General features: G+C 33.4%; 1 pseudogene; it reads left to right on the forward strand.

Annotated features, from left to right (window-relative positions):
- The first annotated feature begins 13,788 nt into the window (after window positions 1-13,788).
- LOC122116625 lies at window positions 13,789-14,215 on the forward strand (annotated as a pseudogene).
- Window positions 14,216-15,964: the final 1,749 nt, after the last annotated feature.

Below are 15,964 nucleotides of genomic sequence, written 5' to 3' on the forward strand. Positions count from 1 at the left end.
AAGAAAAAAAGAAAAACTTACAGACAGGGCCCAGGCCTTGAGTTCAAGCCCCATGACAGACAAAATAAGTGCAGACTATCTCTGCGCTTATGTATTACAAAATTCTCCGTGCATTGTTCATAAATTTAATTATGCAAAGCACTTCTGATAAACAAATAGACAATGGCAATTAGTTTTTATTGATTAGCAAGCCTTTTGTAGGATACTATATAGCCTTAAAATACAAAAAAGAATACACAGAAATATTATTGATTTTTAAGACTTTAATAGAGAAATGACCTGAAATTAGCTTTTGGCATACCAAATAACTTTTTAAGTTTTAGTTTTTGTTTCTCTTCTTTCTAGTTGTGTGATAGCTGTATAAATTATGCTACTTTGTCTGTTTGAATTAGTCTTCATTTATATGAGGTAGCTTTATACATGAACAGACAAAAATCAGGGGTTATAATAATAGCTATTTAATATGATTTATTTAATAGTCACTATAATCCAATCATGATTCTAAGAACATTATATAAATTTATTCACTTAATGTACACGGCCTTAAGAGCTAGGATTTTATTCCTGAGGTTTTCCAGATAGACAAGCAACACACATTTCAGATAAGTGTTTAACAGATACACTCCCTTGCAAACAGATTCAGACCTATGCTGTCAATCATTGTATTCTGATGCTTTTCATCAAATGAAAGAGTAGTTTGAAGGCTTTTTAAAAGTGCTGTTCAACTACTCATTTCATGAAGGTTTGTTATTATTGTTTGTATATACATAGACATATGTATATATACACTGAATACTATTAATCTGAAGCTGGCATTTACTATGTATGTTAAATGTTCTTGTAACTATTGAAATGGGTAATGCAGAAAAAAATGTGTTCTAAACATTCAAACAGTTTAAGAGTAGTCTTGACTTGCATCATGTCTTTTAACCACATCTACCAGCAGGTGGCCACACTTTAGTCTGAAGATTTTGACTCAGGATAGAAAACGAAATTGGTCTTCTCAACAGAACGCCCTAACAAATATGGGCAGCTTTCCTCTCCAATATGGGAATATGAGACTTGCTATTCATTAGGTAGACTTTAAATGTGATTAAGTCACATGATCCTTGTTGCTAAGAACATCCTGCTTATGAGTTACTTCCTGCTTCCCTTTCTGTCTCATACAGAAAAGGTGGAAACTAGAAGAACTGAAAAGAGCTAGGTGACTTCTCCAGGTTAAAGTAGAGAAGAATGACCTTTAGTATTCTTTCCTCTGAGACACATGTGGATACATCAGCACCATGCAATTTTGGCAGTTCACATGAATAAGCATAAAAGTTAGCTACTCTTTACACCTGCTATCTTATGAAAGTATTAGTGTAAATAAGAAACAAACTCATGTATATTTTTGTGTCTGTGTTTCTCCCTTCATGAATATTGCCCTAATGTAACATTAAACTTTTCTATCTGGATCTAAGCAGGTTTTCATATAAACTGTGGAACATGAACAAAAATAACTAATTACCAGCTGTTATAAATGGCCGTCAAGTTTTCCAATGTTATCAGCACTGTTGACAATAAATCATGGTATTTTACAATCTATTTACTGTTTTCTTTGTATTACAAAGAACCAGGATAATTCACTTTCTCAGTATTCCTAAATTGTGAACTCAATTTTTACTGATAATAAATCCTGGAAAGCTTTGCTGGAATTTTGACCAATGACTCTTTCAGAAAGATTTTGAAAACTTTCTGATCCTCCACAATTAATTTCAAATATTATACAGAAGTTAAAATGACAGTTAAGTCACTGATACTTTGGAGATGAAGCAGTGCTAATGTCTTGCCTTCACACATAGGTTTATTTAACTTTTATAAATCATTGATACAGAATGGATATTTTATTTTTGAAAGAATGATCAAAATAGCAAATTGTATTCACCATGTCCAAATCCACGTGCTTTGCAGTTTCTGACAAATACATGAGTGTACATGACTTTTCCTCTGAAATTTCCAAGTTTCGGCCATTGTTCATTCTTTGTCTACTGTTTATAATTTTTGATCAATCAGGTGAGGTTTATATTTGCTTTTAGCCTGAGGGTCTTTACTTACTATGGGATGAATATTTCATGATTGTGGGCAGAGAAAATTTAAATTATGTTGCAATATGAAGGTTGAAGTAACCAAAAGGATAGAACTTGAGTTTTAGCCATTCAAATGTAGCAAAAATGCAGATTGCTAACTTTAAACTTTGTCTTTCCTGAGCTGTTTTATTGGAGATTGTTACTCCTTTGATTGAGGGCTTTGAACTACAAAGTAAAAATAAATTTTATCATTCTGCCACATTTTCAGAGTAGTACAACTGTACTACTACATTAAACATGATTCCAGGAACTTCATTTCCTGGAAATAATAAAGAGTTACAAATATTTGAATATTAATGGTTAACATACATAGAATTCTATCAGAACCATGCCAAATCCTTTGTTTCAGAGCACTGAATAATTTCAATAATAGCATATTTATTATTAATGTCATGAAGTCAGTTGCTTTCCTTTAAAGTATGTATGCTATATCTAATTCACACCTAGTATCCAACAAAATACCCCATACTTACCAATCAATCTGGAAATATTTATTGAATGAATTAATACATGTAATAAAATATTGAAGGTTTTCACCACTTTCTGAGATCAACTTTGCAAATCTTATGAAAAATTCCAAAAATATGTTTTCTAGTATTTCCAAATATTTAGAAATTAATCCTAAAAATATTGTTTCCACGTGTTCAAAAAGTCATACATAAACATGGTAAACAAATTCTGTTTAGTCTTGTATATGGAGATTTTTTGTTATATGCCTATTTACATGTATATTATTTATAATCTAAAATTCTGCATTTGTACTGACATGTTTTCAGTGACTATAATGTACCCAAAACGATAAATAATACTTTCCAATTCTTTAAAACTATGTTACATAGTATCTAATCAGATGGAAAAACACACAACATATAGCTAAGAATAAAATGTGTAAACGAATTTTTGTTAAATGAAAAAATAAATAAAACAACTCAAATCATCTCAGAATGTTCTCTCTTTATATAAAGGGGCATTCAATTTTTCAAAGATATTTGACAATTCCTATTCATTAAAATAGAAGAAAATATTCTGCTTACTATTCCAATTTTTAGTTAAGAATATATAAATACACACGCATACATAAATCTTTACTTCTCTATTTATCAAACAGACTCGGAGCTTGAATTCAGGGCCTAGGCACTGTAGTATTTTCATTTGTCTTTTGTTTGTTTCTTCTGTTGTTGTTGTTGCTGTTGTTAGTAGTGGTGGTGGTGGTGGTGATGGGGCTTGAACTCTGGGCCTGGGTGCTGTTGCTCAAGGCGAGCACTTTGCCAATTGAGCCACAGCGCCACTTTCGGATTTCTGATGGTTTATTGGAGATAAGAATCTCATGGACTTTCCTGCCCCAGCTGGCTTTGAACTGTGATCCTCAGATCTCAGCCTCTTGGGTAGCTAGTATTACACAGGATGAGACACTAGCGCCTGGCTTACATGGTAGCTTTTTCGGTCAAAGCTGGCACTCTTACCAGTTGAGCTACACATCATTTCATATATACACTATTTCATTGGAAATGGAAAAGTATGGTAATACTAAGGTCAAAAACTTAAACAACAATCTGAAATGGAAAATAATATATGCATACTATTTTCACCATGTATTAACAAGTAAACTAAAGGTTTAATCATTTTATTGGAAAATTATTTCAGAGGAAGAAGAAGCAGAAGGAGAAGGAGAAGGAGAAGGAGAAGAAGAAAGAAGAAGAAGAGGAAGAAGAGGAAGAAGAGGAAGAAGAGGAAGAAGAGGAAGAAGAAGAAGAAAAGAAGAAGAAGAAGAAGAAGAAGAAGAAGAAGAAGAAGAAGAAGAAGAAGAAGAAGAAGAAGAAGAAGAAGAAGAAGAAGAAGAAGAAGAAGAAGAAGAAGAAGAAGAAGAAGAAGAAGAAGAGGAAGAAAACAAGAAGAAGAAGAAGAAGAAGAAAGAAGAAGACAATGAAGGAGGCAGCTTTGATTGAATATTGCTCAGTGGTAGAGCACTTGTGTAGTATTCCTGAACACTAGGTTCAATTCCCAACACCCTGGTTTTCTTTCTACATTTACCTAGATCATAAGCGAATAGGACAACTCATGATCATAGCTCACATTAATTTTCTGCACTTCTTGGAAGTTTTAGAGCTGCCAAAACTTTAAAGATTTTTGAGAAATCTCTATTTAGAAACAGTTCTGTTTAATCCAGAGTATACTTTTTAAATGTCTCTTTCCACCAAGCACTTTTGCATGATAATAGTGTATTTATTTCTTAACATTTTGAGTTCACCAGTTTTTTTTATTCTCTTCACACTAAAAGTCATAATTATTTCCATAGCAACCATGCTTATTGTCAGAGGTAGAAATTTTTGACTTCTGTTGAGTATTTTTAAGGATCAAAGAACATTGAAAAAAAGGAGGTGCTTTAATGAACACTGATAAAATATTGAAAGACAAAATATATTACATTTTGCTATGTTTTCAACAAGCATCAAAGATTCAGGAGATAAAAAGCCTTCCACATCAGTTTCAACTGGTAGAATGTTAAATCGGTGGGGCAAAGTAGATGTTTTTGTCATAGCGAGGAGAGGAGATGAATGTGTTGTTGAAGGAGATTATTGGACCCTGGTCCTTTCCTATTGTTCTCTTTCTACTCCCTAGCTATCATAATCTGTCATGATATGCTACCACTGGCCCAAAGCAATGGAGCTAAAGAAATGAAACTATGTATATTATGAACCAAAGTAAGCCTTAACTCTTAACAAGTTGATAATGGCAGGTATGTGATATGGTAACCGAAAGCTTAAGAATACTAATGTTTCCTTAATAATTAATAAAGAATCCTTATTGCTCTCAGGATAAAATTTCAACACTTTCTCTATAGCAATCTTAAGTTAGTAATAAAATCTTTCGCACTTCCCAAGAAACAAGTCTTAAAATATATACAACGCAGAAAAGTATATTTAAAACTTCAGTTTGGACTTGTTGCAATTTCTAAGTGAGCAATTTCAGGTACTCAGTTACTCATTTGAAGAAAAACCGAGTCAAAAGGCAAATTCAATGAAAAAAAATATTAAAAATAAGCAACTATTTTTCTCTTCACACCTTCAAATTTCTATTAGCTCTCAAATACTTTAACACTGTATAATATCATTGTGAAAATAAATAACATGTTTTATTATGCATTTTCATGAGTGCACTAAAGAAATATGTATCATATATTTTAATATACAAATCATTAACATTAAGGGAAATATTCATTTTTATATACTCCTAGAATTTGAACTCACAGCTTTCTGCATGCTATCCTGTTAGAATTAAGTACTTCTAACATGAACAGCTCTATATACATATGTGTGTGTGTGTGTTTAATTACATACATGTAAATAAAAAGTATTAGATACCTACTATGTGTAAATAAGTATTTTAAATTTTTCTGCTAGTTTTATCTCTGAGAAGTTACAATTTAGTGAAAGAGGCAAAAGCTAGAAGAAATACTGAACTGGGAAAATTCTGAAAAGTAACACTCTCCAGTTTAAAATCTGGAGCATGTGGATGAGACAGGGCAAGATTCAATGTCTCTTCTCAAAGCTGGTAGCAGTGCCTGAGAATAATAATTCAACAAGGCCAGATTGAGTACAGTATGAGTTTTTTTTTAAGGTTTCATATTTAGGGTAACTCTGCTATTCTTCTAGCTGCCTGGTTTGCCATCTCCTCCTTTTCACAACCCAATGATTGTATTAAAACATGTTCTTCTTTATTTCTGTTTTCTCTCTTCCACCATATGTGAGCTTCTCCTAAACAGGACTTCTGCCTAGTTTTAATGTTAATCTTCCACCAATATTTGGCAAATGGTACAAACTCAATATGTTGTATAGTCTATTGTTATGATTTTGTGGACAGACCAGTAAAATTTTAAATGGCTACATATTTCTCTAGTTCTTAAATACCTTCTCACTTTTTCAGTGTTTTTATGCCATTAAAATACATTTGAAGGTCGGGTACTGGTGGCTCACTCCTGTAAACCTAGCTACACAGGAGGCTGAGATCTGATGATTGTAGTAGTTTTAAGCCAGCCCAGGCAAGAAAGTCTGTGAGATTCTTACCTCCAATAAACAAACAACAACAAAAACCAAACCAAACCAAACCAAAAACGGCCATAGTGGCATTGTGACTCAAATGGTAGATCTGGGCAGCCAGGCCCAGAATTCAAGACCTGGACAGGGAAAAACAAACAAATAAACAAAACAAAAACAAAAAAAATAAAATATATAGCCACTAAATATTAGATAGCTTTGAAGATTAAAAAAATTATTTCCGCTATGAACATTTTTAAGTGCAGACTAAAAGTATCGGATACATATTAGGTTTGGTATGCTGATTACTCATATTTTACAACAATGCTAATCAAGGTACAAAGTATTTGAAAGGATTGTGAAAAGAACTAACAAAAGGAACTCTTCAAGTCAAGGACACAATCATTTTAAATCCTTCCTCCCAACCTACAGACTATTCTTTGTGACACCTCACCATGATTCCAGAAGTAATCTTCACTCAGAAAACATGACAGATTAAGCAACAATTTGCACTTCAGTCAATAAAATTTGAAAGGTGTAAGGGTTTTCTATACATTTTGTAAAAAAAATATGTGGACAACAAATACTAAAGTAGAAATTCTTCCATCTTCTATGTGCACATATTACCCAAGGAAATATAATTCTGAGAGTTGTAAACACACGGAAATCAATGACAGTTGAATAGAAGAGGATGGGTAGCATACAGTCAAGAATTTAATGTATATCCTACAAAATTAAGAAGAGTGGAGGAAGGGGTTGATTGGAGAAGGAAGAGGGAGAATACTGAAAGGGGTGATGTGGATCAAGATGAATTGAAAACATAAACTGCCTTGTTAAGTGGAAACTTTCATACAACTACTTAAAGATCATAAAAAAGCAAAAATAAGAAAAAAGTTAAAATACTAAAACCAAACAAGATACTCATAAATGTATTCAAATATAGCTAATTGAATTTTGATAACGTACAAAGAAGAAAATTCAATATTCTATAAATATGTATGGATCATTTGAACATATATAGCCTGAAAAACTAGAGAACTAAGCACAACATTATACTGTAAGGAAAAGTTGTTTGGGGACTAAAGGATAAAACACGGGGTTATGTAATGTTTAGCCATTAGCCAGTTTAAACTGTGAGATTTACAATGCTCATGGATAGAGTACTTATAACAGCAGTAACAACATCCTTTTTAAAAACATATCTCTTTAAAACCACAAAATTTTCACCTAAAAATTCTACACATGAGATATTTTTCTTTATGGACTTAGCTTATATTATTTTGCATAGAGTCCTTCATTTTCACAGGTGTTTTAGCACATGGCAAAAATCATATTCTATTGTAGTCTTCTGCAATAATATTGCACTTTAAACCTTTTAATCTGTTATTGATATCTTTGTTTCCATATCTTGATTATTGTTGACATAGAGAGTGCACATATTTTTTAAGGTACTGATACAATTTCCCTTGGACACATATGAATAAAAATTAAGCTAAAATTAGATAATAAAAGTGATTTATGGAGGCTAAGGATATAAGGAAATAGATCATAAAACATTACAAAGATTCGGGAATAAAATGGATCAACAATCTCCAAAATATGTAACGTGATTATAGCTAATATTACTACACTGTAAGATTGAAATTAGCAAAAGAAAGATTTTTAGATATGCTCCCCACAAAGCAGTACACATGAAAATGGTAACTAATTATCGTGATGGAGCTGTTAATTAATATGATTATAAAGCAAAGAACAGTACTTTTTGAATAGAAAAGGAACTCAAGAAATTTGAACAATGGTGAAACAGCTCTTGAAGTGACTAACATACTATTTTTACATATGGACTAAAATAGACAGTGTCTACTTTATGCTGGGCATCAGGCTAAGTTAGGAACTTATGACTAAGTACAGGAAAGGAGAGGCAGCTTAACAATAGCATTACAAGTAAAGTATTTTGTCACAGATGCTTGAATAGAACACAAATGAAAAATCTAGCAAAACACATTTTCATCATTTTGAATGTTTCTTTTTATTTTAATAACTAGAACCATATTTAATGATTTCATTGTTCACATACTTTATATCCTTTAGAAACATTTGCAAATAAAGTACGTTTATGTATAGCTCTTCATGAACATGGTGGTTAAAAGCATAGTGTAAACTCAATTCATTTCCATTGTCAATTTAATTTTAATTGATACTTAAGGAAATAAAATGGTACATATTTAGAACTAACATCTAATATTTTAATACATGTATATTGTTTGTAATACTTAAATTGGGTTAAACATACCCAAACCTGCAAACTTTTACCATTTCTTCATTATGAAATCATTTTCTTCTAGCTCTTTTGAAATGCATAGAATATCATTTGTATCTATAATGGCCCTATTGTGAAGAAACACAGAACTTCTTATCTAAATACAATTTAGAACTCATTGATTAATACCACATTAATTATTCATCCTCTGTCCTCTTTCCAACACGGACTTACTATCATTCTGTTCTTAGTTTTTATGGGATCACATTTGTTTATAGCCGATGTGTGAGATCAGGTAGCACTTGTCTTTCTTACCTGGGTTATTTCATTAACTTTGTAATCTACAGTTCTATCATGTGGCTGCCTATGGAAAGAGTTAATTTAATTTTAAGTGAAAAATCATACATTACTTTTTTTTGTAGTCTGTAGCTTGAACTGTGGGCCTGGGCTCTGTCTCTGATCTCCTCAGCTCAAGGTGAGTGAGCACTCTACCACTTGAGCATAGCACCACCCCTGGTTTTCTGTTGTTAATTGGAGAACAGAGTCTCACAGACTTTCCTAAAAGGGCTGGCTTTGGAATAGCTAGGATTGCAGGCACGAGTCACCAGTGTCTGGCTACATTTTTTATCTATCTGTTACTTGATAATCACTTAGATGGATTCAATTTTTTGGCAATGGTGGTGGTATTACAATACTGATGGAAATGCAGTTTTTCCTTTGACATGGTGTGTTAGTTTTCTTTCTTTCTTTTTCTTTTCTTTCTTTCTTTCTCTCTCTCTCTTTCTCTCTCTCTTTCTTTCTCTCTCTTTTTTTCTCTCGCTTTCTTTCTTTCTTCCTTTCTTTCTCTTTCTTTCTTTCTTTCTTTCTTTCTTTCTTTCTTTCTTTCTTTCTTTCTTTCTTTCTTTCTTTCTTTCTTTCTTTCTGTCTTCCTTTCTGTCTTCCTTTCCTTTCTTTTTAAAATTTTATTGTAAAGGTGATGTAAGAGGGAATACAGTTATATAAGTAAGGTAATGAGTACATTTCTTTTTTTTATCATTGTTACCCCTCCCTCATTTTCTCCCAATTTTCCCCTCCCGCTCAAATTGTAAAGTTCATTTCCAATGCAGTGTCTAGTGAGTATCACTGTGGCTGGTTGACCCTTTGTCCCATCATTTCTGATTCCCCTCCCCAAAATAGATACTTTTATATGCGACAAAGTGTACAGAAGTAAAAACACAGACAGCAGGGAATAAACCAAAGGGAGAAAAAGAAAATAGAAATAACTGCAAACAGTCCAATAACAAAGAAACCGCTTGTTTCCATTTCTTGGAGATCATTTTGAAAAGTATCATTTCTTTTTCTTTTCCTTTCTTCTTAATCTCAGTTTTCACTCTTTCATATGTTTGTCTTTAATGATCATTATTAAATTATTATTAATAGTTATACATTTATTTATTTTTTTGTCTGTCATGGGGCTTGAACTCTGGGCTTGCATGAAGTCCCTCAGCTCTTCAGCTCAAGGTGAGCATTCTACGGCTTGAGCCACAGAGTCACTTCCGGTTTTCTTGTGGTTTATTGGAGATAAGAGTGTCATCGACTTTTCCACCTGGGCTAACTTTGAACCATGACCCTCAGATCTCAGCCTCCTGAGTAGCTAGAATTATGGGTGTGAGCCACCAGCACCTGGCTTCATTATTAAATCTTAGTTTTGATATATCCTGCCCTGCCAGTTTTTCTTTTATTCACTTATTCACTTAATCCTGCAATAATCTTATCCCTTTTCTCCTTCTCTATCACATTGCCAAATTCAAAACATAAAGTTCTCCCACTTTTGGCCCTTTCTCCAGGGAGTGAAATTGTGCTTCAAGGCCATTTTTATATTTATAAAATAGTTTTGATTATTTTAATAGTTTTGATTATATTTATATCTAATAATTTTGATTGCCAATTTTATTTTCATGTTCATTTCTCTTGCTTGCATTTTAGTTTATTTTTCTAGCTTTTATAGAATAGTTTTTATAAGTTGTAGTTTTTCTTATAGCATTCCTAATTTAATGATACATGTATGTCTAGGAATCAAGGTTCAGATAATTGGTAAGACTTGTTTTCATTCTTTTATTCTATGAAAGGCAATAATTACCTGATCTTGTAATTTTATTTTGTCTAAAATGTCTGAAACCTCCTCATTATTAACAATCATCATCAGCAGCAGCAGCAGCAGCAGCAGCAACATCAGCATCAACAAAAACACATTCAGTTTGTCATCTAATTGTCAATATCACTTCTTAATTACTTTTTAGTCAGTTGAGGAGCTTGAACTCAAGGCCTGGGTGTCCCTGAGCTTCTTTGTGTTCAAGGCTAGTGCTCTACCACTTGAGCCACAGTACCATTTCTGGATTTTTGAGTGGTTAATTGGAGATAAGAGCCTCATGAGGATTTTTCTGCCTGGGTCACTGCAAACTTTGATCATCAGATCTCAGCATCCTGTGTAGATTACATCCTGTGTAGGGTTACAGGAGTGAGCTTACAAGCAAGCACCCAGCTTGTCAATTTTACTTCAATGCTTACTATATAATAAAGCATTAAAAGCTTAAAATTGTGCTTGTTGCTTTAAAACCACTGGTTTTATTAAATAGAATGTGTTAATCTCCCTGTATTATAACTGAGCATTTAGAAATTACTTTTCTAAATCTAAGAGTGTGATATGCCTGTCTTCCTTTTACTTGCTTGTTTTTAGAAATTTCATACTTAAGCTCAGGCTACTTCTTCTGGTATGTGCTGAAACTCCTCAGGATCTCTGAGTACTGTTGCAAATTTAGGTCACAAGGGAGAGAAGTGGAGCATAGTGGATTTGGGGGTCTTTTATTTCCATAGTGTATAGTTTTGACATTGTCTTCTGTAATTTTGAGGGTTTGTTATGGCACATAATTTCTGGTGATGGAGATCATTGGTATGATTTTCCATAGATTTTAGGGAACAAACACGAACTTACTTCCCTTGGTTACAAATGATGATAAAAAAAAAATGGAATAACTTTCATCCATTTTGCTTGTTTTTGTTTTTTGTTAGTTGTGGGGCTTGAACTCTGTGCCTAGGCACGTCCCTCAGCTCTTCAGCTCAAGGCAAGCACTACCACTTGAGCCACAGCGCCACTTGTCATTTTTTGGTGTTTTATTGGTGATAAGAGTCGCAAGACTTTCCTTCCTTGGCTGGCTTTGGACCGTGATCCTCAGATCTCAGCTTCCTGAGTAGCTAGGATTACAGGAATGAGCCACCAGCACCCGGCTCTTTCATCTGTTTTTATATTAGATTTTAAAATTATCTTTTATTGGCTTTATCACTTTAAAATAATTCAAGCAATTAAAACCTGAACTACCCTTTTTCCAATGATTTTTTTTCTAAAAGATCAGAATTCGAAAATAACTAGGTATTAAAATATTTTTGTGAAATTATAAAACTGAACACTGGAAGGCCATCTTTCTTTCAACATACATCAGTGGAACATTTTCTCAAAATGATATAATTTTGAGACAGGTTATAATTCAGTTGATTAGCAAATGACTCACTGACAGGCTATTAACACTGCTCTTCTGATGATACCTCAAAGCCAACAAAACATAGGTGTCAAATCATGAAAGAGATTTTAATTCAATACTATAATATATTACTCTGAAATTCTCATCATGAGGATATTCAAGACAAGAAAATATTATCTATTTTTATTCTTTGTAAATGTTCTCAGGAAACCAATCATAAGGTAAAATTTCAAGGCAACATTATTTTAAGAGGTGCAATTCCAGGGAGGATAAATTAAAGGAAAAAGAAGACAGCATGTAAGGACATGATTTATTGGTTGGTATTCCTATTTAATAAAACAAAGGATTAATATTTATGTCAACTATCCATAAGGCATACCTTGCTTTCCACACGAGTCTGGGGAATTGACAAACTGTTTATCTGTTAGTTTCTTTATGTATTCTGATTTCTGTTCATCATTCTTCCTGTGTTTTCTGGACCATACCCATAGCCAGGGAAAAAACAGAGTTTTGAGGGTTCTCATATCATTGTACCTAAGGTCATGACCGTTTTATCTTTCTGTCTGTCTTGTTTATTTCTGAGATGGATGGTTTCATCTGTTCTCTAATGACAATCTCATACTCTCACTGCACAAGATTCCAGAGTTTTAGCCCTTTGAGTTTAACCTAGCTGTCAACAGGATATTTCTATTCCAAACCAACTGAGTTTTCATAACCTCAGAGATCAGGAGAGGCTAAAACTAACTTTGGAATACATAGTAGAGACTTGTTTATTATAGCAGATAGAATCTATCCATATGAAAATTTTTGTACACTAATGTGTAATGCATAATATCAAATGTAATATTCAATCTTTTTAACACTCAATTGTTTTGTTATGTGACTTTATTATATGGATTGATTCTTATACTTGGAAATGAAATGCAATTGTTTCTTAATCAGGCATGGAGAAAAATGATGAAATTTTCATTTGTAATATTATTTTATTGGAAAACATAGATAACAGAACTTTTTCTCCTATACCATTTAAAATTCTTTGTGGTGACTAATATATATTATTTTGCTACAATGTGTATTGAAGAGTTGTTTATTTTCATTTTGATGGCAATTTCCTTTAAAACATGAGATAAAGTACTGAGTAAATTCTTATTTTCCTTTTTAGACCTTATGGTGATTTTACTTTATGTTCTCCAGTAGGGAACACATTAACTTGATGCATATAATTGTGGAGCAATATTATTTTCTCTATAATTTTCACATTAATCTTTAGATGTTGAATAGTGACCTTTTCTCTTGCACATTACAGTGTTTTCAAATTAAACTTGAGCTCCACTGTAATGAAATTAGTACTATAACCCTATTATTTGACCCAGGATAATTCCACTCAGAGTAATCAAGGTGTTGCGTGAATTAAATGAATTCCTTTCCACAAACCATCAAAAATTGTGACTCAAACATTCTAGCCTCAAGTGAGACTGATTTGTGAGTAACATAAAAGGTCACACTAAAAATTATTTGCACAGTAAGTGAAGAAATGGGAGTAACTTCTTTGTCAATAGATTTAGATATCATAAATAAAATTTTGGTATTTAAATGAATATGTTTTAATGGAAGTAATCACAGTACTATTCTCAGTACTATACAGACCAATAAGGTTAGAATAAAGTAACATTTGAGAGATATTGGCAATATAGAATCATGGGAAATTATGAGTCAACCCAACAAGAAATATGAATGGAAAATAAAGAAATCAAGTTCGTGGAAACAAGTCTTAGGACGATTTTTATGTTTATTCTTTCCTACAAGAATGAATATTTTGCTGAGGCGGGAATATTCGGTCCTTGGCAGTGGCAATGACACAAACACCCAAGGACCTAAATCTACCCAACGCTGTCATCTCTTGGATCATCAAGGAGATGCTCCCCGAGTCAACATGTCCAAGGAGGCCCAGGGCATCATCTCCCGCAATGCTAGTGTCTTGGATCTTTATGCCACATCCTATGCCAAAACATTCCCAATGAAAAGAAAGCACAATGCCAGCGATGCGCTCTCCACCACGGAAGAGAGGGTGTTCAATGGTTCATTACCCACTTAAAAGAAGCTTTAGAAAGCATATAGGCCGAAGCTAAAAGACAAGAAGGAATCTGCAGAGCAAAAGAAGAAGGTCAAAGACAAAGAAACAGATTCGGAGCGCCAGATGAGCAGAGATGAGGACAATGATGAAGATGAAAAAGATTGGAAGAAGATGAGCAAAACCACGAGGAGGAACTAGAAAACTGAGTAGAGTAGGGTGGACAGCATGGAATGGTAGAAGATACCACTGGGAAATATTTTGTGTTTATATGAAACTTTTCCCTGCTGTGTAAATGGTCTTAGGCACAAGTACCTGAGATCAAAATAAAAATGGAGTCGAATTATCAGAAACAGCTCACCCAGACTCACCTGAACAGCAGAGTCCTGTTTTGCTTGATTGGTCTGAAAGTTATGACTTTTAGTAAGGAGGATTCTGAATGCTAATTAATTTGGTCAATTGACATCTTTTGTTTACTTAAACATACATGTAGGTAGTGTTTTGATCCCTTATCCCCCGTCCCCCTATAGAAGTAAAATAATTTCTACCATGCTGTGTTGCAGATCACCAAGGCCATGAGGGCTCAGGAAAAATTGGAGTTTTAATCATGGTCAGAGTACATTTGATTGTACTGTATTTGGTAATACAGTAGTAGTTTATTAAGAATAGCCAGGTGGCTGGGATATAGCTCAGTGACAGAACACTTCTAGCTTGTGCTGCTATGGATGGCACTGGGTTCCATACAAAAAGAAAAGGATGCTTGAAGTTTAGGAAATGACTGAAAAGCTGACCTTCTTTCATCTCTTTATTTGACATAGTAACATTTTCTGTTTTTGTCTAGACCAACTTTGCTAGCAGGTCTTCTTTATTACCAGAACAGTTTGCTTACTGGGTAGCTGCAGTCTGGTAATAAATATTCGCTTACATTAGCAGTGTAGATTGAAGTTGGTCAAGCAAAGGTGCCACAGAGGTTTTACAAAACATTACATAGTGCTACATGTGACCTTACTGCTGACATTGTATAGTTTTAGTATCACCTCCTGAAAGGTGTAAAATCCCAGGCTTTCTTTTCTTTCCCATCTCCCAGATTGAGTGTGGATTTGCATTCTCTTAATCTGTGACAAACTCCAGACTTTATTTCTCCTAGATGCAACTTTATCCCTCTGCGCTACTCTCTCCTTGTTTCCTTTTTACCTCTCTGCTTTCTATTCCTACTTTCGTTTAATCTGTTTGCCAATCCAGGAGCTTTGAAAATCTGTTTTTATCCCAAGGTACAAATCCTTCTGATTCCTTAGTGCCATGTATTAAAAATGTTTTCTTGAAACTCTTCAACATTGAGGGAAAAATGATGGTGCTCAGGAATATCACCGGCCCCCATACACACACAACCTTCTTTAACACCTTCTAAAAGATCTGTTTTGGCCTATCTTAGTCTTCTATTCTGTATACCAAGCATGTTCTGTCTTACTTTAGCACTTGAGGTTGGCAGGTAGTGTAATATATAATTTGGTTGGACACTTTTTAAGGGGATACAGGGAAAAGTTTGTTGATAAGTGACTGAAGACTTTTGAGAAATTGTAATGCTTTGTATAAATAAAGAACATTCTTGTTTTAAAATAGAATGAATACTTTAGGGAGTAACAACACAACACATTATAATAAGTCATATGCTATAAATGCTCATAAATAAATGACTAAATGAATGAATTTATTTTTCCACATATTTTTACTCACTTCATCTCCTATTTAAGGAATCCATAAATATGGTCAGAATCTGATCCATATATGAAAAGTACAGCTAGTTTCTTTCTGTCCATGTTCTACCCCTTTCTGATTTCCTATGTAGTTTACATCAGTTTAATTTACAAGTGAGTGCCATTTTTGCTGTTAATTTTCGTTTATGTGTTAAAGGAGTAAGTGAATTCTCAGATTAGCATGAATTTATCTCTTAAAAATGA

Source organism: Dipodomys spectabilis, unplaced genomic scaffold, assembly GCF_019054845.1.
Source record: "Dipodomys spectabilis isolate Male_0828 unplaced genomic scaffold, ASM1905484v1 ptg000137l, whole genome shotgun sequence".
Classification (NCBI taxonomy): domain Eukaryota; kingdom Metazoa; phylum Chordata; class Mammalia; order Rodentia; family Heteromyidae; genus Dipodomys; species Dipodomys spectabilis.